Genomic DNA, 23,340 nt, shown 5'->3' on the forward strand with positions numbered 1-23,340 from the left:
TCCCGCCGCGGAGAATCTCGGACTGGAGGCAGATGTTCCACACCCGGAGGCCACGGCCGCTGAGCCTGCAGACGGTCCGCACGTCCTGTGAGGAGACGCTGCCGGCTGCACCCAGCTCCTGAGACGGGGAGACCCACGCTTCCTCGTTCCGAGACGTGACGTGTTCATGGGAACCGGGAAGAACCTTCACGTTTATCTTAAATACTGACAAATGTCAACAAGCAGCAAAGTTTATGACTAACTGCAACACGGAGAAGATGCTCAACCAGACGGCAGGGAGGCGCTCAGCGCTCACCTTGGGTCCACACCTGGACCGGGTGCTGGGGACTCAGGGACTGCCTGGAGTAAAGAGACAGGAGGGGGAGGCCCCGCCCGCGGCCGGGGAGGGACGGGACGCGGGGGGATGGACCTGGAGGGAGGGGGAGGGGCGGGGAGGGGAGGGGGAGGGGCGAGAAGGGAGGGGCGGGGCTGGGAGGGAGGGGCACGGGGAGCGGGGAGGAGGGACCGGGAGGGGGCGGGGACCGGGCGGGGATGCAGGGGGATGGACCGGGGAGGGGCAGGGAGGGGGAGGGGCGGGGAGGGACGGGGAGGGGCGGGGAGGGGGAGGGGGTGGGGAGGGGGGGGTGGGGAGGGGCGGGGAGGGGTCCGGGAGGGAGGGGGAGGGGCGGGGACGGGGCGGGGAGGGGCAGGGAGGGGGAGGGGTGGGGAGGGGCGGGGAGGGGTGGGGAGGGGCGGGGAGGGGTGGGGAGGGGCGGGGAGGGGGAGGGGCGGGGAGGGGTGGGGAGGGGCAGGGAGGGGGAGGGGTGGGGAGGGATGGGGATGCCGGGGGATGGGGAGGGGCGGGGAGCGAGGGAGGGAGAGGGAGGGGCGGGGGTGGACGGGGAGGGACGGGGAGGGACGGGGCACGGGGAGGGGGTAGGAGGGACGGGGCGGGTCAGACAGGACGGACGGACGGGAGCGGGGGCAGAACCGCTCAAACGGTCGCTCTGCAGCGGGATGGTTGACAAAGTCCAGGTCTGAGGAGGCTGAAGGGAAGGATGGGTAACTCAGACCAGAGGTCTGAGAAGACGCCCTAGAGGAGGGGACAGCAAAGGTGAGGGAGAATGATGAAGCGCGAAGCCCAGGAGAAGTGGTGGTGTTGCAGGCAGGTCACAGCCCCGGGTGGGCAGGGGAGAGAGCAGGCGGCCACAGGCGGGACCGGGACCAATCGCTCACGGCACCACCAAGGTGTCCTCATGTGACCTCGCGTGGAGCGCGATCCTCTGGGTCAGGACACAGCAGGACCCTGCTCTGACGTCACTCCAGGGTCCTGGAGGACAGGGAGCCGTGTGCCTGGGCTTGGGGGCCCCCTGAAGCCACATGTAGCTCCATGCAGAGGGCTTGGCTCCCCGACAAGACCCCTCAGCACTCCCTTCCCCCAGAGCTGCTGACCAGGAGCAGGGACCAGGAGGCCAGCCAGTCCCAAATCCCCTGAGACAGTCCTGGGAAGTCCGGCATCCCAGGAACCCCTCACCGGGGGAGGGCAGTGGCTGAGCAGAGACGGTGCCGCCCCCCTTCTCAGGGACCCCTCAGGAGCCCGGACCCCGCAGCTTGGCCCACAGGGTAACAAAGCCTTCTAGCCAAAGACAGCAAACACATCGGATCCGGCGGGATCAAGGGACTGTGATGATTGGCCACTTTCTTACTCACTCATAAACTTACTGCTGTTTATCACCCCTGTGTGTGTGTGTGTGTGTGTGTGTGTGTGTGTGTGTGTGTGTGTTTAACTCCCATTAATCAAGTGTAGTAATCTATTGGTTTCCTCATTGGTTAATTAGTTAAATAAAATAAAATATTTGATGTGCTTTTTAAAAAATATTTTTACAATAGTAAAAACTTACCTTTATACAAAATTTTATCTTCTAAAATATTTAGGTGAGAATGACGGCTTGTACGTGTGTGATTTATCACACTCCTGAAAGCTCTGTTCACTCCTCCAACAATCACCCGTAAGTAGGGCCGGTCCTGCCCTCGGCCCCACTTCCTCTTGACTCTCTCAGCACCGACATCGTGATGGTTCATCACATGTGTCCGTCTGCTGGGCTGCGTGTCCACGGCTGCTCAGGTATCACTGCTGGGTGTGTCTGTGCAGGTGTTTCCGGAACCGGTGAACTTGTGACTCAGAGGAAGAGCAGGTGGTCCTGCCCGTCGGAGGTGGGCGTCGGGCAGCCCGCCGAGGCCAGTGGAACAGGAAGTTGGGAGCGTGCTGTCTTTCCCTGAGCTGGATCTTCTTCCCTCGGGCACGGGAGCCCCTGGGCCTCAGGGCCTGGACTCAGACTGACTCACATCCCAGCTGTCCGGGACCCCCTGGCCTCCTCAACGGTGTGGACCGGTTCCTTCCACACATCCCCTCTTGCACGTGTCTCCGTGCGTCCTGTTGGTCTTTCCTCTGGGGAACCTTGGCTCACACAGCCAGTCATCTGCAGGATGTAATTCCTAAAGGATGGTGACAAATAACACAGCAAACAGGAGAAAGAAACAGAAGAGCCGGGCCCTCCTCCAGCTTCATGGCAGGACTGTCACTGGTACCAAAGTGAGAGAGGCATCACTGCTTCAGCACGATACCCATTTCCTGCTTCCTCCCTCTCCTTGGTCCACTGGAAGGATAAAGTTGAATAATTCCTCCCTGTCTTGTGGGATCTCTGAAAGCCGGAAGGTCCAGGGCTCCGGGCCTAGGGAGGCAGAGAGGGTGGGGCTGCTCCTGCTTTACACGCCCCCAGGGGAAGAGGACAAAACCCAACGCTGGACCTGGAGGACCCCCACCCCTGCTGGGGAGCCGGCTGCCTCCACATGGGGCTTCAGCATTGAGAAACCCACAGGCCAGGGTGGCCCTAAACACCATGAGGTCAGCACTGAGCCAGGACACCTGCTAACCACGGCTCGTGGTGAGGATCTCAGGGCCACGGTGGCAAGCGCACAGCAGGCCGAACAAGGAAGACACCCCCACCTCCGCAAACCCTCCCCCTGGACGAGGAGCCTGTGAAAGTCAGACTCCGGATCAGAGGAGGAAATCTGGAGTGAAGACCTCCTAGGCAGCACAATGCAGGGTGGTCTTTCAGCAGATAAGCTGGCACTCCCCGCTGAAACCAGAGTGCTGGACAGAACAGCTATAATCTCATCTAAACGCTCGGCTGGTAAGGGGTCAAGACGGGACAGGGGCAGAAGAGGAAAGACCGGCCGCCCTCAGAGGACCCGAGTGGCCGCTGCCGCCTCCCGGCAGAGCTTCCCACATGCCCGGGGTCTCATCCCACCCAAACCGAGGGGAGGACGCAGACTGATGTGCCGGCCACAGGCCCTCACCAGGAGGGCCACGCAAGGATGCGCTCCGACAGGAAGCGGTGGCGGCCGTGAGGAGAGCAGCGTACGTTCTTGGACCGAGAAGTAAAACCAAAGCTTTCATGTGAAGACAACCTAGAGAAGGAAATGGCAGCCCACTCCGGGATCCTTGCCTGGGAAACCCCACGGATAGAGGAGTCCACGGGGTCACAAAGAGTCAGACACAAGTCAACAGCTAAACAAAGGCCACAGCCTTACGTGTGGGAGAGGGGGCATCTTTCTGTGGTCTGGGGTGTCAGCCCAGGGTAACCAGAGCCTCGTCAGGGTCACAGGCGTGCTCACTGGAGGAGCCCGTTTTCCAGATCCGCCTTCTCCACCAGCCTTGGACGGCCCCCACCACCCAAGGGCGGGGTTTACCCTCCCTGCCGGAGGAGGAAGGGCTGACAATCCAGTGGTAAAGCCTCACCCACGCGTGGGCACATGCTAAGTCACTCAGTCGAGTCCAGCTCTTTGCCGCCCCATGGACTGCAGTCTGCTAGGCTCTTCTGTCAGAGGGATTCTCCAGGCAGAAATACTGGAGTGGGTTGCCATTCTCTTCTCCAGGAGATCTTCCCCATCCAGGGATCGAACCTTTGGCCAGCAGATTCTTTACCACTGAGGCACCTGGGCGGTCCTGCCATCTATGATTCTAATCTAAATCATGTTAAAATTATCCACACAATATTGTGACTTTGTCCGTACCCCCTTACCTGCTGCGGCCCTTCCAGCGGTAGCAGCAGGGGCAGGCAGGGCCCTTGGCCGGCAGGCCGCCACATGGGAGCCTGGTGTTGTGACAGAGACCTTGCTTCCTCTCCCAGCTCTGCCCCTAGCTGACCGTGTGGCCTTGGGCCAGTTACTTAACCTCTCTGCACCTGTTTGTTAATCTATCCATAAAGGTGCCACTGTCTATGACCCACGGGCCAGAGGTGAGGGCCAGGGTGATTAATGGGAAGCCCTCATGAGGGTGCCTGTGAGCACGCAGGAGGCGTGTTTCCTGTTTATATCATCAGTATTGTTAACCGTGACTGCCAGTCTATCCTAAGCCAGAGTAGGGTTTCCCACAACTGGTAGAGCTAGAAATGGAGCTTCCATCCGCTCCTGTCTAGACCTTTGTCCCCCCGGCCAGGCCCCAAACGTGCTCTTGGCTGACGACATCCTTGGAATCACAAGTGGGTAAAAGGAACTCAGATTGCCACCTCTCCAGCTTGCTTCTGCCGGCCAAATACACGGTCCTCGCCCTCCATCCGGGTGAGCAGGGCAGCAGCCAGCCCTTCCGCTGCTCTGGAACTTGCCTGCCACCTGCCTGCCCCAAACACAGCGCTTTTTACACAGGAGCTGGACATCCACCCTGGGGCCACCCTGCTGATCTCATCATCCCAAACTCTGCTTCGCTTTCACAGGTCTATGCAGCAATATCTTATTGTCTTTAAGAGCTCAAACCCCCACGTCATGAAGTGGTCATCTGCAAACTTTAGTCACTTAATCATCTGATTCCAGACACACTCACGCCTCATTCTCCGGGGCTTCAGTCATCAGCCCCCAGGTCCAACACCGGCCCTCAGCACTCCATGTTGATGGAAATGAGATCACCCCAAGAACTGTGGGCCTTCCTCCGCCAGCCCTGCCTCTTCTCTGCCCACGGCTTTCCTTCCAAAGAAGCTGTCAACTGCTTTGTGGCCAAAGAAAAATAAAACAAATGCACACACGTGCATTAGCCCTTTCATGTGCCAAGTGTCAGATGACGGTTGAGAGCTGCTCTGTCCTGGGGCCCAGGGTGGACACCTTCTCTCCAAGAGGGTGAGAAGAACCTTCTTTCTCCCACAGCTGGTCAGAGAAGGCACCTGAAATTGAGCTGGACTCTGTCCTAACCTCAGGGTGGTGCTTACTTTCAGGTAAACAAGAGACATCCTAGGCCCAAGGCAGAGGACCACAAAGACAACGCTCGACATTGAAACTACCCTTGTTTTTTTAACTGTAGTGTTTTTCTAAGAAAAGCTTTGCAGTGGACCAATGCTGCATCGGACCAGTTTGTACCTGCAGCACCCTCCCGTTTCAGCCCCCCAGGCCCATCGGCCTGCTGACCACTGACCGTGGGCACTGCCCCTGTGGAGGCCCAGGGCGAGGCTGGCTCTCCAGACCCCCAGTGGCCGTGAGGGTCCCTTCCTTCTAAGCGGCAGTGGTTTCCAGCTCCTTGATCATTCTTGGAAACTCATCCTAGTCCTGGGGTGAGGCTTACTTGGAGGTTACTCCATTTAACGTGCACTCATAGGTGACTCCTGTGTCTCCCCCACATGATCACAGCCAGAAAGGGCGGGGTCCAAGAATCAGGGTTCTGCAGAGGGGGGCAAGCAGGAGGCGCTGCGGGCCAGGAAGGCCCCCCAAGGTAATAATACTGAGCAGGTGAGTGTCTGCCAGTGGCTACTTCCTGCTCAGTGACCGGCTACCCCCTGCCCCAGGGCTGAGCTTTGCATGGGACCTCTGCATATGTCACAATCTGTGCGCATGTAATGAGCCCTGCATACGAGACGAGATGTGCGTGCATAAACAGCTGTGTGTATATAATAAGTGGGTTGTGCATATGACATAATGTTTGCACGTGCAATGAGCGGGCTGTACATGTGATGAGGTCTGCACATGTAGTGAGCTGTGTGTATGTAACAGGTGAGTTGGGCCCATGCAATGAGCTGTGCATTTGTAAACAGACTGCACAGCAGACATGAATGAGCTCCCCCCACCCACCCCCTGCACAGGAGGCCGTCCTCAGGGCCTCACTCCACAGTCTCTCTGTATAAACATGAGTTCTGGAGGTGGCCTCCACAGTGTAAACGTGAAGACACTTGGAGGCTGTTTCTTGTTGTTCACCGCCTTCCACACGGGAGTCTATCAGACACACTTCAGTTCTCTAAGCAGAATGCAAATCTGCAGCTCTCTGGCGCTGGGGAAAGTGCAGGGAAGCCTGGGAAGCCGGCCCCACCGCAGCTCTGCGCTGGTCTCCACAGGACGTGTGACTTCCTGCATGCCGGCCAGCGGCTGGAAGGGATCCTGGCCCAGAATCTCTGCACACTGGCTCATTTCCATGCTCAGAAAGGAGAGAGGAGAGGAGAGGTGCTGTAATATTGATGAAACTGCTGCTGTGAAATCTGCAGATCAGTTCGGTGCATTTGCTCGGTCGCATCCAACTCTTGCAACCCCATGGACTGCAGCATGCCAGGCCTCCCTGTCCATCACCAACTACCAGAGCATACCCAAACTCATGTCCATCGAGTCGGTGATGCCAACCAACCATCTCATCCTCTGTCGTCCCCTTCTCTTCCCACCTTCAATCTTTCCCAGCATCAGGGTCTTTTCCAATGAGCCCATTCTTCGTATCAGGTGGCCAAAGTATTTTAGCTTCTGCTTCAGCATCGGTCCTTCCAATGAATATTTAGGACTGATTTCCTTTAGGACTGACAGGTTTGATCTTCTTGCAGTTGAAAGGACTCTCAAGAGTCTTCTCCAACATCACAGTTCAAAAGTATCAATTCTTTGGTGCTCAGCTTTCTTTATAGTCCAACTCTCACATCCATACATGACTACTGGAAAAACCACAGCTTTGACTAGATGGACCTTTGTTGACAAAGTGATGTCCCTGTTTTTTAGTATACTGTCTAGGTTTATCATAGCTTTTCTTCCAAGGAGCAAGTGTCTTTTAATTTCATGGCTGCAGTCACCATCTGCAGTGATTTGGGAGCCCAAGAAAACAAACTCTGTCACTGTTTCCACTGTTTCCCCATCTATTTCCCATGAAGATGGGACCAGATGCCATGATCTTAGTTTTCGGAATGTTGAGCTTTAAGCCAAATTTTTCACTCTCCTCTTTCACTTTCATCAAGAGGCTCTTTAGTTCTTCTTTGCTTTCTGCCATAAGGGTGGTATCATCTGCATATCTGAGGTTACTGATATTTCTCCCAGCAATCTTGATTCCAGCTTGTGCTTCATCTAGCCCAGCATTTCACATGATGTACTCTGCATATAAGTTAAACAAGCAGGGTGACAATATACAGCCTTGACATACTCCTTTCACGATTTGGAATGAGTCTTTTGTTCCATGTTCAATTCTAACTGTTGCTTCTGGACCTGCATACAGGTTTCTCAGGATGCAGATCATGTGGTCTGGTACTCCCATCTCTTTCAGAATTTTCCACAGTTTGTTGCGATCCACACAAAGTCTTTGGCATAGTCAATAAAGCAAAAGTAGATGTTTTTCTGGAACTCTCTTGCTTTTTTGATGATCCATCAGACGTTGGCGATATGATCTCTGGTTCCTCTGCCTTTTCTAAATCCAGTTCTAACATCTGGAAGTTCACGGTTCACATATTGCTGAAGCCTGGCTTGGAGAATTTTTAGCATTACTTTGCTAGTGTGTGGGACGAGTACAATTGTGCGGTAGTTTGAGCATTCTTTGGCATTGCTTTCCTTTGGGATTGAAATGAAAACTGACCTTTTCCAGTCCTGTGGCCACTGCTGAGTTTTCCAGATTTGCTGACATATTGAATGCAGCACTTCCACAGCATCATCCTTTAGGATTTGAAATAGCTCAACTGGAATTCCATCACCTCCACTAGCTTTGTTTGTAGTGATGCTTCCTAAGGCCCACTTGACTTCACATTCTAGGATGTCTGGCTCTAGGTGAGTGATCACACTATTCTGGTTATCTGGGTCATTAAGATCTTTTTTGTACAGTTCTTCTCTGTATTCTTGCCAACTCTTCTTAATAGCTTCTGCTTCTGTTAGTCCATACTATTTCTTTCCTTTATTGTGCTCATCGTTGCATGAAATATTCCCCTGGTATCTTTAATTTTTTTAAAGAGATCTCTAGTCTTTTCCATTCTATTGTTTTCCTCTATTTCTTTGCATTGATCGCTGAGAAAGGCTTTCTTATCTCTCCTTGCTGTTCTTTGGAACTCTGCATTCAGATGGGTATATCTTTCCTTTTCTCCTTTGCCTTTCTCTTCTCTTCTTCTCTCAGCTATTTATAACACCTCCTCAGACAGTCATTTTGCCTTTTTGCATTTCTTTTTCTTGGGGATGGTCTTGATCACTGCCTCCTATACAATGTCATGAACCTCCGTCTATAGTTCTTCAGGCACTCTGTCTATCAGATCTAATCCCTTGAATCTATTTCTCACTTCCACTATACAATCATAAGGGATTTGATTTAGGTCTACCTGAATGGTCCAGTGGTTTTCCCTACTTTCTTCAATATAAATCTGAATTTGGCAATAAGGAGCTCATGATCTGAGCCACAGTCATCTCCTGGTCTTGTTTTTGCTGACTGTATAGAGCTTCTCCATCTTTGGCTGCAAAGAATATCATCAATCTGATTCCTGTATTGACCATCTGGTGATGTCCATGTGTAGGGCCTTCTCTTGTGTTGTTGGAAGGGGGTGTTTGCTATGACCAGTGTGTTCTCTTGGCAAAACTCTGTTAGTCTTTGCCCTGCTTCATTCCGTACTCCAAGGCCAAATTTGCCTGTTACTCCAGGCAGCTCTTGATTTCCTACTTTTGCAGTCCAGTCCCCTATAATGAAGAGGACATCTTTTTGGGGTGTTGGTTCTAGAAGGTCTTGTAGGTCTTCATAGAACCATTCAGCTTCACCTTCTTCAGCATTACTGGTCAGGGCATAGACTTAGATTACTGTGATATTGAATGGTTTCCCTTGGAAACGAACAGAGATCATTCTATCATTTTTGAGATTGCATCCAAGTACTGCATTTCAGACTCTTGTTGACTACGATGGCTACTTCTTTTCTTCTAAGGGATTCTTGCCCACAGTCATAGATATAATGGTCATCTAAGTTAAATTCACCCATTCCAGTCCATTTTAGTTCTCCGATTCCTAAAATGTCGAGGTTCACTCTTGCCATCTCCTATTTGACCACTTCCAATTTGCCTTGATTCATGGACCTAACATTCCAGGTTCCTATGCAATACTGCTCTTTACAGCATCAGACCTTGCTTCCATCACCAGTCACCTCCACAACTGGGTGTTGTTTTTGCTTTGGATCCATCTGTTCATTCTTTCTGGAGTTCTTTCTCCACTGATCCCCAGTAGCATATTGGGCACCTACCAACCTGGGGAGTTCAGCTTTCAGGGTCCTATCTTTTTGCCTTTTCATTCTGTTCATGGGGTTCTCAAGGCAAGAATACTGAAGTGATTTGCATTCCCTTCTCCAGTGGACCACATTCTGTCAGACCTCTCCACCACGACCCGGCCATCTTGGGTGGCCCCACATGGCATGGATCATAGTTTCATTGAGCTAGACAAGGCTGCGGTCCATGTGACTGCTAGGAGTTTCGGGATTAAACTCGACTTCGCTTAGGGCAGCCTGAGAGCTGACTGGGTGTTGACTGAGGTGCCCCAGGCAAAGCCCACTCCAGCCTCCTCTCCAACAACCCCGGGCTGGCAAGCATCTGGCCACCACCTGCTCCCTGAGTCAGCCGGTCCACACCTGCAGGCTATGGTCTGCCTCTCCTCTGTGAACACATGGATTTGCTGAAATGAATGATTTCTGGCTGTAAAACTGAAATTACCATTTCACTCAAAGAAACACAATTTTTGTCTCCCTGATCCAGTTAACATCATCCTCAGTAGCCTCTTGAGGGCCAAGCCTGCGGGGAGGCAGGGAGAGCCAGTCTGCTGGCGGCCGGAGACTCAGGACGTGCAGGAAGGAGGCTGCAGGCTCAGCACGGGCGTCTGTGTCCCCACAGTCCGTGTCCCACCCTCCCCTCCTCCGCTCTTGCTGGTACCTCTTTGAACGAGACCATTCCTCCACACAAGCCCAGACCCTGCAGCGCTTCGGGTCTTAATGTTGGAAATTGCTTTGTGCAAACCCTGTTGCCTCTTTCCTTTCCTTATATAGTTTGCACAGAACTGGCCGTGGTAGAGCCTGGGCTGCAGAACTGGGGGCCCGGCCCCTGGCCCTGGAGCTTACTGGGGCGGGGAGTCAGCTCACCAAGACAGGTGTCATGGGGGGGCACGACCAGAGCCCAGAAGAGGCTCGATGTGCAGGGCTGAGGGAGCCCTAGAAGAGGCTGGGGAGCGGGAGACAAGGCGCTGGCCGGGCTGATGGACAAGGTACAGCAGGAGGAAAGGGGGGTTTTCCGGAAAGCAGGAAATACCCAAATACTCAGTGAGGGGGCTGGTGGAAGGGGGCAGGCAGGCAGCAGGGAGTGTCTGGCTGGAAAGATGCTCGGGCCACTGGGGGCACTGAGCCGGGACCCGATCCCTGCCCTGCAGAGGAGGGGCGCCACCAGGGCCCAGGGAGGGTGAGGTGCTGCTGGGCAATCGGGGCAGCGTGCCGGCCGGGGCCGGGCGGCGGCAGTGCAGCTGGGAGGGGGCAGGCCTCAGGACAGGTACCCTGGACCCCCAACCCCCACACGCAGAGTTGCCCAAGGCAGCGCCCAGAATGGCCAGTCTGGGGCCATGGGGAGGGCAGGAGGCTGGGCTCTGTCAGTTCCGAGGCCACTGGCCACGCCGGGGGCCTGGCACAGGAGCTGGAGGGCGTGGGGACAAGGACAGAGGGGAGCCTCACAGGGTAGCAGACTTAACCCTCAGGCTGGGCAGGCAGCCCAGTGGTCCCCCAGAGCCTGTGTGGGGCTTCTGGAAGCTGCAATTCCCCTGGAGTCGCCCTGCACACCAGGCGCTGTCTACAGGTAAGTATTGGGAGCCACCTCTGCCGCTTGCAGGAGTCGGGCAGAGCTCACCAGCCCTGGTGACCAGATCACGGAAATTCTCCTGGAAGCAGCACGGGGAGTCAGGGCAGTAAGGGCCGGAGTGCCCTGCCCCACATCCAGCCTCACCCCTCCCCGCTCCTCCTGGGCCGAGAACTGCCACCTCTTCCTTCTCTCTAGTGACACAGCATGCTTGCATCTCTGTTGAATGAAAATTGTTTCACTTAACCCTGAAGCATCCCTTCTATCACACACACACTTGCACACTCAGACTTTAATGTCAGTACAGACATCACTCATGTCCACATCCTAACCACCACCACCCGCCCCCCAGCGCTTTGGTCCCTGAGCCTGCCGGGCAGGAGGGTCCCTTCCCTGGACTCACTGCATCCACCCTCTGGGCTTCACCGGGGCAGCACTTCCTGGAAAGTGTCAGTTTCACGTTTAGCCTCCCCCACCCAGGAGGACTTGGGATCCCGATTGTTGCCTCTGAGACAGTATTTGTAAAGGATTCAACCAGAAGGAAAGACAACCACCTGAGCTGCCTTGGGCCCTTGCTGGGAAGCACCACCCTCCTGGACTCTGGGGAGTGAACACACGCATGTGACCCAGTCATTCAACTCCATTTGTTCTTGGATTTAAAACTCAAAAACCCACTGGGACTTTGACATCACTTCCAGAAGAGCGTCCAAAACAAAGACGCTCATGCTCTGAAAGAGCAAGGTGATGGAGCAGGTATGGGGCAGCAAAATTGAATTAGCCCAGCTGCAGATGAAATGTCAATATTTTAATAACTTTCCTTGAGAAAACACTTCTGTCTTCTCTTTTGTTCACTGTCAGCCCTGGTTCTGTCCCCCCGGATGGCTGGGCTGGAGGAGTTTGGTGGTAACCATTCATTTCCCTCCCCCTCCCACCTCTCCCACCTCCGCCCGCCCCTGGGTCAGATTGGATATAAAGTTAACCGGGGTCAGACATGAAGGTGCTTCAAAGGCCATTTGGAGCTCTGGGTTTATATTTTCACCTGAGTGACAAGAAAATGAGACCACTTTTGCAGTTCAATTTGCTTCAAAATAGCTGCGCCAGCAAAAGCACTCTTTCCTCCCACAGGGGAATGGGCATAAGCACGCACACACACACACACACACACACACACACATGTACACGCGTGTGTACATGTGCACATGCACGCGCACATGGGTGCACATGTGTGTACAGGTACAGATGCATGCAAGTGTGCGTGTACACATGTGCACACAGATGCACACTCATATGCATGCACGTGCACACACACACACACACACACACATGCATCGTCCAGCCCCACAGTCAACCTGCCTCCCCAAAGGGAAGCCATGCCTGCCACAGCCAGACGCTGCTACAGGGCCGATGGCCTAGTCTCACCGGCCGCAGCTCAGACAGGGAAGGGCTGATAGAGGGAGCGGGGAGGGCCTGGCGGAGATGGAGAGCTTTCCTCCAGGACGCGGGGATACAGGCACAGCCCACCTTCCCGGCCCCACTCCCTAAGGCGGGGCTGTGGGAAGGTGGGGCCCGGGGGACAGAAGGGGAGTCTCAGGTGTTGCTTTCTGCACCCATGAGGACCACACGTCTCCGGGCCAACACTGCCCAGGAGCCAAAAGGAGGGTGGAGCTGGTGCCTCAGTGCCATGAAATTCGTTATAAAAGCAGAAAATCAAGGAACAGGAAAGGTAAGACTAGCCTCCTTCAAAATGGGTGAGAAAGAAGGAAAGGGCACGTGCCGCCTTTCGGATTACCTCTTGGGGGGCAGGACGTCACCCACAGACAAGAGTGGGCAGGGCCGGAACAGCATTCAGAAATGAACAGGATGCCGGCCTCTGCCTGTAGCTCAGAGTTATGGTTGGAGAGTGAACTTGCTGCTCCTGGGCACGGGGACCAGATAAGGGTGAGGGTTCAATAAAATGAGATGGGGGTGGCAGGCAGGCAGAGAGAGAGCATCCCCAGAGGGAGGCTGGTGGGCTGGCTGCAGTCCCCGGGGGAGAATGAAGCCAGGACCCCGAGAGCAGGGCGGGGACCCTCCTCCAAGCACCCTGTTCCCCATCTTCTCACACACGGTCGGGTGGGCTCCTAGGGGACCTCTGGTGCCTGACCCGGGAGTCCCGGGCCACCCCTCTGCTCCACAATTGAGGGCAGCCTCCACCGCAGCACCTCTTTAAGGACGACACTCTAGAGGAGGCTGTCCTCCACGGGAAGGCTTTATTGAGATTTCCGGTCTTTGATTTCCCTCAGGACCGTCAGATCCAATAGCTCAGAATTATCATTTTGGTTCCGTCATTCAGAGCCATTTGGATTGTTCCATAACAATAATGCAGAAAAAGGAAAAAAAGGAAATTCATAACAGGACTGGCTGGGTACTAAAAATAACGGGGAACACATACACCAGCTTTGTCTGAGACAGAGGTAACAGCTCCACAGATAATATTTCCTCCAATTTTATGCATTGATTTGTCTCGAAAACGAAGTCATAAACATAGAAAATACCTGACGTTATTCCCTCGGAGAAGGAAGGAGAATCACAGCCAGAACAGGGAGGTGATGAATGCAGGCCCGCAGGTCTCGGTCTGACCCCTGACCTCACACCTGCCCGGCGGGGCCGGGGGCGGGGGCGGTGGCGCGGGGGCCGGTCCCTGCTTCTGGGGGTTGCCTTCCTGGTGTCACGTCTCTGCTTCGGTGCACATCAACCCTGACACCCTGCGGGTCCCGGACCGCCGCTCAGCAACCAAACTCCGTGGGCAAGACTCCTCGGGAGGGGCCGCACAGGCCCTGGGGCTTTGGGCCTCCGTAATGCCGGACCCATCCCTGCCGATAAACCCACACTGCCTGAAACAGACCCCAGGGAAGCGCTAGGCAGTCGGAGTCCTCGAGAAGCTGACGTCCACCCTCCGAGAACACCTCTGTCCCTCCTGTGCGCCCCCCTGCCCACGCAGACCTTCACTGTCTGAGGGCCTTTCCTCTGATTTCAGGCTCGGGAGGAGGACAAGGAAACAGACCTAGTGATGCTTGGAGGACGGGCGGTGGAGGTTATAGTTTTCCTCTAGGGTGTTTGGTAGGCTGCAGTCCATGGGGTCGCAAACAGTCGAACTCGACTGAGCGACGTCACGGTGCTCAGTCTGGCTTGGCTTGGGTCTGGGCGTGGCCTTGATCTGGGCGTGGCCTTGATCTGGGCGTGGCCCCTGCTCCTAAAAGCGGGACCCTCGCCATCACCCCTGGCTCTCCGGTGGCCAGCATTCAGATACCTGGCCCACTCCAGTTGCTGGGTGAGAACTCCAGGCCGCCAGGCTCCACGTGGGCTCCACACGGTCCTTTGTTCCATTCTCACAGGGGCTCGAGGATACACTCTCCATGTGAGCCCTGGAGTCCACATCACACCCCAGACGTGCGAGCATGGCGTCCTGCCCCCAGCCCCTCCTCCCCCTCTGCTGGGACGTCCCCCACAGCTCTCCTGGCCCCTTCACTGTAGGCGGTGGGCTGGGCCAGCCTCCGGAAATGTCTCTCTGATCACTCTGAGCTGCTGCTCCTTCAGCGGCACCTTTTGGCCCATTGAATTAAGCAGAAATCATGCCCAAGATTTTCAACAGAAAACTGATGTCATCAGCTTCTGTGAAAGTGAACGAGTTAGTCACTTAGTCGTGTCCCGCTCTTTGTGACCCCATGGACTATAGCTCACCAGACTCCTCTGTCCATAGGATTTCCCAGGCAGGCATACTGGAGTGGGTAGCCCTCCGTGCTCTAGGGGATCTTCCAGACCCAGGAATCCAACCCGAGTCTCCTGCATTGCAGGCAGATTCTTTACCATCTAATTTTTCTGGGCTCCAAAATCACTGCACATGGTGATTGCAGCCATGAAATTAAAAGACGCTTGCTCCTTGGAAGGAAAGTTATGACCAACCTAGGCAGCATCTTAAAAAGCAGAGACATTACTTTGCCAATAAAGGTCCGTCTAGTCTAGGCTATGGTTTTTCCAGTGGTCATGTATGGTTGTGAGAGTTTGACTATAAAGAAAGCTGAGTGCCAAAGCATTGATGCTTTTGAACTGTGATGTTGGACAAGACTCTTGAGAGTCCCTTGGACTGCAAGGAGATCCAACCAGCCCATCCTAAAGGAGATCAGTCCTGGGTGTTCATTGGAAGGACTGATGCTGAAGCTGAAACTCCAGTACTTTGGCCATCTGATGCGAAGAGCTGACTCATTTGAAAAGGCCCTGATGCTGGGAAGGATTGAGGGCAGGAGGAGAAGGAGACGACAGAGGATGCAATGGTTGGATGGCATCACCAACACAATGGACATGTGTTTGGGTGGACTCCAGGAGTTGGTGATGGACAAGGAGACCTGGCGTGCTGTGGCTCATGGGGTTGCAAAGAGTCGGACACGACTGAGCGACTGAGCTGAACTGAGCTGAAGCCACCAAGCGGCTTCTATGGCTGCTATTCAGAACAAAATAAGCAACTCGACAACTTAATGTTTACTGGTGACTTATCTTGTTTAACCCCCACATCAGCCCATGAGGCTGATACTGCTATTATCCCCATGGACGAGGTGAAAACAACGAGAGGTGGAAGTGACCTGCCTGCAGTTACCCAGCTAAGCAGCGTCAGAACCTGCCCTCCACCGGTGGGCGCACCTTCAGGGTGCCTTGTCCTAACTCCCCAAGGGCTGCCTGCCATGTCAGTGAGCACGGGAGGAGACGGGGAGCGTGCCAGTCCCCGTGTGAGCCGCGGAGACAGAGCTGCCGTCTCTGCTCCGCACACCAGGCAGGAGCCCGGCCACAGGGCGCCTTCCCCCACCCCTGCCACACGCACAGCCCACGGCTCTGCCACCACTTTTCCCGTTGAGTCTCCACTTCCCGAGGCTCACTGCTAGCCTCCTTCCCTTCCCCTAAGGTCTCCCATTTAAGGGTAACTTCTGGGCAGGGGGCACTTGGTAAGGAGGAATTGTGTGGGTCCAGGGCTCCAAACATCCTGACCTTAGCATCCAGCATGTGATGCAGCGGAAGCAGACCCCGCCCCCCACCAGGCCCACTCTGCCACCTGGAGTGCTTCTGTGCGTCTCTTGATAATTCACTCACAAAGTCTTTGTCAGGCTCTTCCTGCCACTTAGTCCCAGGTAGGAACGAATAAAGGACAAGTTTGTCTTCTTGACAAGGAAGCATACATCTACAAGTGGCTGTAAAGGCCAGCATTTCAATGCTTAAGAACAATATCAAGTGTCTTTTTCAAAAGAACATGATTTTTTTCCCCAACAGAAAATATTCAGACTTGTGTAAGTCTGAGTGTCTTAGATAACTATCACAAAGGAGCTGGCTCCCTGTAAGGTGAGCTTATATCCTGCTGTCAAAGAATCACAGACCTTGCTCTGTTCTGAGGGTCTTAGTGGCCTTGAGGTGAGCCCCCATCTGCAGAGAACTTGGTCAGTTGGGAACAGCAGTGTGTCCCCGGGAGCTCTGGGGATCAGGGCTTTAAACTTGTCCTGGGCCTCACCCAGCAGCTCTGACCAATTCAGTGTGAAAGAAAACCCAGCCAAGCCCACAGCTGACAAGTGGCATCCATCAACGGTATTGTATTTCGCAGAGTTTACAAACACCATCCTATTTCCTCACATCTACTCACTACTCAAAAGACCAGAGAGAAAATGAAAGTGTTAGTCGCTCAGATGTGTCTGACTCTTTGTGACCCCACAGGCTGTAGCCCACCAGGCTCCTCTGTCCATGGAATTCTCCAGGCAAGAATACTGGAGTGGGGAGCCATTCCCTTCTCCAGGGGATCTTCCTGACCCAGGGATCAAGTCTCCTGCATTGCTGACAGAGTCTTTACCGCCTGAGCCACCAAGGAAGATCAGAAGACCAAACTGGCCGTTAAATATTCTGCCACCAGGGGTCAAGGCTTCCAAAAATCAGGTTTGCACCATCGACCATTACTGGTAAAATCAGTGAACTCACTCTTCCCCTTTATTTGGAAAATAGTATTATAAAAATGTGTGACTTTGTTCAATGTTAGTTCTTCAGGGAATGAATATAACCTAATGGGTTATGGGTCATGGATACTTTGAAGAATTCAATAAAATTTGGGAGTTTCTCCCCAGGGAAATGCACACTCATGCACCTTCAAAAGTTTCTCATGAAGCTTCAAAGGAGCAAGAAGCAGAATGAAAAATACTTGTTTTGAGGAATATTCTAGAAATTGACCTTATCAAATGACTGCAAATTAAAAGGCCCTGATAACAATGAAAAAAGAACTAGTAACTATGATCCCCTATGAGTTTTCTAAGTCACACTAAATGCCTCTTTGTCCTATTTTGTTCTTAATAGGTAAAGATATATATATGTATATGTATATATATATAGGATATATAGAGAGAATAAACACATAGTTATGTGTATTTATGCATATAAAAACATATATTTGTGTAATTATTGAAACATGAAATTAATTTAATTCCATGCAATAGTTATTGATCCCACAGTGAGCCGGTCCCTGGGCCGGGTGTGGGCTGCTCAGAGAATTGAGATCCAGTTTCTGTCCAGAAGAGTCACACAGCCTGGCAAGGAAAATGGACTTAGACATAACGATTATGACGTGATCAGTGAGTGTTTACGTAAAGAGCGCTGTGGGAGCAGAGGGCAAAACCACTTTTTCAATCTGGTTTGAGGAGGCAGGAATGAGGGAAAGGTAGAGAGGAGAGTCTCCACCGCAGCTGGGGGCAGAGCAGGCAGGGGCCGCCTCTGGGGTGAGAGGCCGATGTTCTGAGCAGCCGGGCCGCGCCAGGGGAAGCTCAGGGACACCGTGTCCTGCTACACGGACGGAAGGGCAGCCCCTTGGTACGCACGGCGCGTGTTCTGAGTCACTTATCTAACCACCTGTGACCATTAGACCCTTAGGATCATTCCACTTTTTTACTTTTAAAATGCTGTGATTGATATCACTTTTTACAATTTTCCCAAAATGTCTTTATGAGGAGATGATTTGTAAAGTAGAAGCATGAACATGCCTTGCCCTGAAACTATTTACCCAAAAGCACAGTTGCAGCCGTTTTGGCCACAGAGCTGTTTGCAGACCAGAATTAAATCCCATAAAATGACACTGGGCAGTTGTAGAAGAGAGAAAAAAAACCCTGGAAATAGCTCAGAAGTATTCAGATTAGAATAATTTTCATAATTAAATAAAATTTAATTTTTCATTCATATTATACAAGATTATATCAGATTTCTCATTTCTTGGAAAATCAGAGAGAACTTAATAACAAATACTATAATTATCTGCAAAGACTGAACCGTGATTAAATTATCAGGTGGCAGCTCCTCCTAAAACTACTTCTTTAATTAGCTAAAGCTGGCAGTATGTATGAGTATTTCCGAAGATATTTGCATACACTCACAACAAGCTAACCAGATATTAGAAATATAATCTTTCTGTTATATTAGAAATACGTTTAAGATTAAGTTATATCATTATGTTTTTTCTATTATTAAAGTACACACTCTTGATTCATTACCATAAACTCTCTAATTTAGAAACTGAAAATGCTTCTCCTGGTGCTTGATGAGATTTTCCAACTCCATGTATAAACAGAGGGAGGTTCTGTTCTGCTGGCAGCCAAGATCAGCTTGGGAGAATGTGACGCTGACCAAGCCTCGGGCGGAGCTGCTCACAGCCCTTCTGCAAGGAGAGTCCGCCCAGGTGAGCAGCCGGCCGACCACTCTGGGCAGGAGGCGGAAGGGCACCAGGGGGAGAGGCCCCGCCCACAAGGGTGGAGCCACAGTTCACCCCTGCCCTCCCTCCCCGCCAGTGTGCGCGCCTGCCCAGAGGGGATGGCACACGCGGATTAGGACAATTCGGCCTCAGGAGGGCATCTTCACAGGGGCGGGAGGCCTCGCCTGCAAGCCACACGGCGTCCAGCACCACCACCAGAGGGGGCCGCCGAGTGGGGAGGCGGTCCACGCCAGAGGGTCCGCAGCGGTCAGGATGGACCCTGCACTCGCTGCCCTCCCCTCCCCCTTCCTGCCTGGGTCCCCCAGCCAGACCCGGTGGAAGCCAGAGGCCCACAGGTGTAGCCCCACACTGCCCACCACCGCTCCCCCCGGCCGGCATCCCAGCCTGAGAAGGGAGTGACCTGCCAGGCCCAGGGAGGCGCTGGATGGGCAGAAACTGCATCGCTGCGTGGACATCGCTGCGTGGAGACAGGGGGCTCCACCTGGGAGACCCCACCGCAGGGGCCTCAGCCGTGACAGCGGGAAGACCTTGGGTGGGAGGGGTTCGGGGGCCGCTGCTCCGCACGTCAGCTCCAGGCTCGCTCCAGCCAGATGTTGGGTCCCATTCTGTGTTTCCCTGATGTATTCCCAGGACCACGTGGGGCCCCTCACTCCTGGTCTTTACTGTACCCTCCTCATTGATGGCTGCCTTCATGGCATTTGGATGACATCTGTGAGCCAGCGGCCCCTGACTTGGGCAGGAGTGGCTGCTGGGTGAGGGTCCCACTCAGACCCTCACTGCAGAGCCCAGGAGAGGCCTGACCCCAGAGGGAGGGTGGGACACGGCGTCCGGAGGCATTCCCTGCCCTGGACAACGACAAGGCTCGGTCTCCAAACTCGTCCTACTCCCATCTCCTCCTCCAGACAAACCAAATGGGAAAGTGTTGGCCTGTGATGCCTTGTTGCAAAGAAACTACGTCTGTGGCCCTTGTGAAAACATCACAGAGCATCTGCAGACTCTCGACGCCCTTTGGAGGCCCCAGCTTAAGGCTCAGGACCATGTCCAGCTCAGAGGCAGCACAACCGTTTCCTGTGGGAGGACGAGGCTGAGCCCAGGGCCCAGCAGAGAGGAGGCCTGGCATCCCTCAGGGTGTGGGGGCCGGCGGCCTGCAGGTCCTCTGTCCACAGGCTCCCAGCCACTCGGTCCTCTGTGAGGCAGGCACGTCCACAGCCAAAAGTCTCTCCACTCAAAGCAAAAATGTTATCCCCGGAAAGACTCCTTTCCTTTCCCCAAAGACTGAAAAAGTATTTTAGGAATGAAATGCAGTAAATTCAAATTACAGTCTATTCAAATCATGATACTAAAAAGGAAATGTAATATTCATACTCAACTTGTCATCTTAATTAATTTGTCTGTATTATTTCAGGAGTCCTAAAAAAAAAAAAACAGGGCTGTCATCAAGAGGAAACAGCAGTATAAATAAAGCAATTCAATTAATTCACTATCCATCTTAGCAGATTCATGGAAGGAAAACCTTTCCACTGAAAAGTGGGCTAGACAAAACACTGCCAGAAAAAAGATGTTTGAGAACAATTGCTTTAAAATGTGTGACTTTTTAAGGCTATATACGATATTATCCAATCTGAAGTTTCAGCATGCTTTTTTCCCCTGGGATTTTTTTAAAATGCACTTTATTTTTTCGAGAGCAGTTTTCACAGCAAAATTGAGTGGAAGATACCGAAATTTCCTATATAACCCCTCCCCCCACACACTGAACACAAAAGCAGCCAGGTGGCACGGGGGTTACCCCGGACGCACTTCGGGCGGGTAGAGCCCACTTAGGGGAGTGGAGGTGCTCGGCACTCGAACGTTGTCCGCCCACTGCTCGGCCACTCAGTCGTGTCCAGCTGTCTGCTGCTGCGTGGGCTGCAGCCGCCAGGCTCCTCTGTCCCCGGGATTCTCCAGGCAAGAGCACTGGAGCGGTTGCCATGCCCTCCTCCAGGGGATCTTCCCGACCCAGGGACCTTCTGTTTCCTGCATTGACAAGTGGGTTCTTCACCACTAGCACCACCTAGGATTGTCTTAATAGTAAAAGTCGTGTCTGAGTCTGCGATCCCATGGACTGTATAGTCCATGGATTTCTCCAGGCCAGAATACTAGAATGGGTAGCCTTTCCCTTCTCCATGGGATCTTTCCAACCCAGGGACTAAACCCAGTTCTCCTGTATTGCAGTCGGATTCTTTACCAGCTGAGCCACAAGGGAATCCCAAGAATATTGGAGCCTATCCCTTCTCCAGCAGACCTTCCTGACCCAGGAATTGAACCAGAGTCTCCCACATTGCAGGCAGATTCTTTACCAACTGAGCGATCAGGGAAGCATCTTCAGGGAAACACGAATTAAAACCACAATGGGATACTACTGCTCACCCACTATAATGGCTCAGATTGAAAAGACTGACATTACCAAATGTTGATGAAAATGGGTAGCAACTACTGGTAAAAATGCAAAATGATACAGTCACTTTGAAAAATAATTTGCCAGTCACAATGTTAAATATACACTCACCATGTAACAGGGCAATCCCATTCCTACTATGAACTTAAAAGAAATTAAACATATGCTCTCATGAAAATGTGCTTGCCCATGTTCATAAAAGGTTTATTTGTAACAGCCCCAAACTGGAATCAACCCACATTCTCATCAACCGACGAATGGCTAAGTAAATTGTGATACAGTCACCCAGTGGAATAGTTCCCAACAACTAAAAAGGAAAAACTACTGACAGGCAACAACACAGATTAATCTCAGAAACATTACACTAAGTGGAAGAAAAACAAAAAGCACACAGACTGTGTGAGACTGTTTGTAAGAAAGTCTAGGAAAGGCAGGATTCCCTGGGCTGGCAGGGAGAGGAACTTTGCCTGCAGAAGAACACAGGACCTGTGGGGTGATGGAGCTGGTCCCTGGGGCCAGTGTGGTCGTGGCTACATGACCATAAACAGCCACTGGAACTCACTGAACTGTGCGCTTCAATTCTGTGGATTTTATTCATGTAAATTTTACCATAATGAGGCTGACCTAAAGAGACGTGTCTTACCACTCCCATCTGATAAGCCCGTAACAGTCCTGCATTGCCCACACACAGTCACACGCCCTTGTTCCTGGCTCTCTCCAGCCTCAGCTCCAGCGGCTGGCTCCTCCCTGCTCCCCTCCCCTCTCCCGCACCCTCCACTGGGGCGTCAACAGTTTCAAATCCTCAGACCAGTGGTGCTTCCCTCCGTGCCCTCCCTCCGTCTACCACTTCCTTTGCCCGGAACACCCATCCCTTCGCTCTTCTTTCATCTACTGCAAAGTATCCTGCTCTCGAAGACCCTGCCAGGAGCATTCTCAAAGACCGCTAAGCAGGGTTTACCCAGGAAAGGAGACACGAATATCTGAGAGCTCCCGCGCCAGTCAGCCCTGAACCAGAGTTCCTGCCACGGCGGTATGTTCATCTTTTAAAACAGCTGGCAAAGATGGTCAAAAAGTAAGATAATTATTAGCAGATCTTTGTAACTGCTTACAAAAAAAGATAAAAGAAAATTTACAATTAGGACTCATAAGAAAGTCTGGCAAGGCTGCTGCTTCCAAGCTCAATACACAAAGATGAAAGCATTGTCACACATCAGCAATGGCTAATCAGGAAATATGATTTACAAAAGACACCATTCACAATAGTAAAAAGAAAAGAAGACAAAATAACTAAGACAAGAAATAACTCTAAAATTAAACCTAAGATGGCCCAGATGTTTATGGAGAAAGTAATGATAAAACATGGCTCAAGGACATTAAGAAAAATGAATTAAATAGAGACATCCAACGCTGATGAATGGGAAGACCTAATTTCCTAAAGATGTCAATTCTCTTCAAATTAGTCTATAAACTCAAAGCAATTCCAGTCAAAATCCCAAAGGATTTTTTTGTGGAACTTGTAAAATGTATTCTAAAATGTATATGAAAGCATAAAGGTCCAACAGTCAGGATGATCCTAGACAGAAGATGGTGGAGAAAGGACTTTCCACAAGACACTGTTCAAGTTGATTATAAAACTGCAGTAGTTGCGATGTGTGTTAGAAAGCCCAGTGACCACGAGGTCAATGGAGCAGAAGAGCCAGCCCGGGAATGGACTGACAGACCTGCCCACCCACACACGGAAGCACTGCAAGTCAAAGAGAAGAGGAGGACGCTCAGTGTTCCGTAAATAATTCCAGGATGCTTGCCTTTCCACATTGGAAAAATCGTTGAGCCCTACTTCTCAGCAAGGACAATTATGAATTCCAAATGTATCAAAGGCCTAATGGTAGGAACTAGGAAAAAAGGAAACATTTTCCTAATTAGGAAAAAAGGTACAAGACGATTCTAATGAATCACCAGGAAAGAAAGGAGAAGAACATCAATCATGAAGGGAAAGACTCATAAATATGAAAATGTAAAATTTTAGTATAACAGAAGACACCCTAAACAAACCAGACAATCCAGACACAGAATAGAAGGAAAGAAAAAAAGTGAAGTC

This window comes from Odocoileus virginianus, chromosome 7 (assembly GCF_023699985.2).
Source record: "Odocoileus virginianus isolate 20LAN1187 ecotype Illinois chromosome 7, Ovbor_1.2, whole genome shotgun sequence".
NCBI classification, from domain to species: Eukaryota; Metazoa; Chordata; class Mammalia; order Artiodactyla; family Cervidae; genus Odocoileus; species Odocoileus virginianus.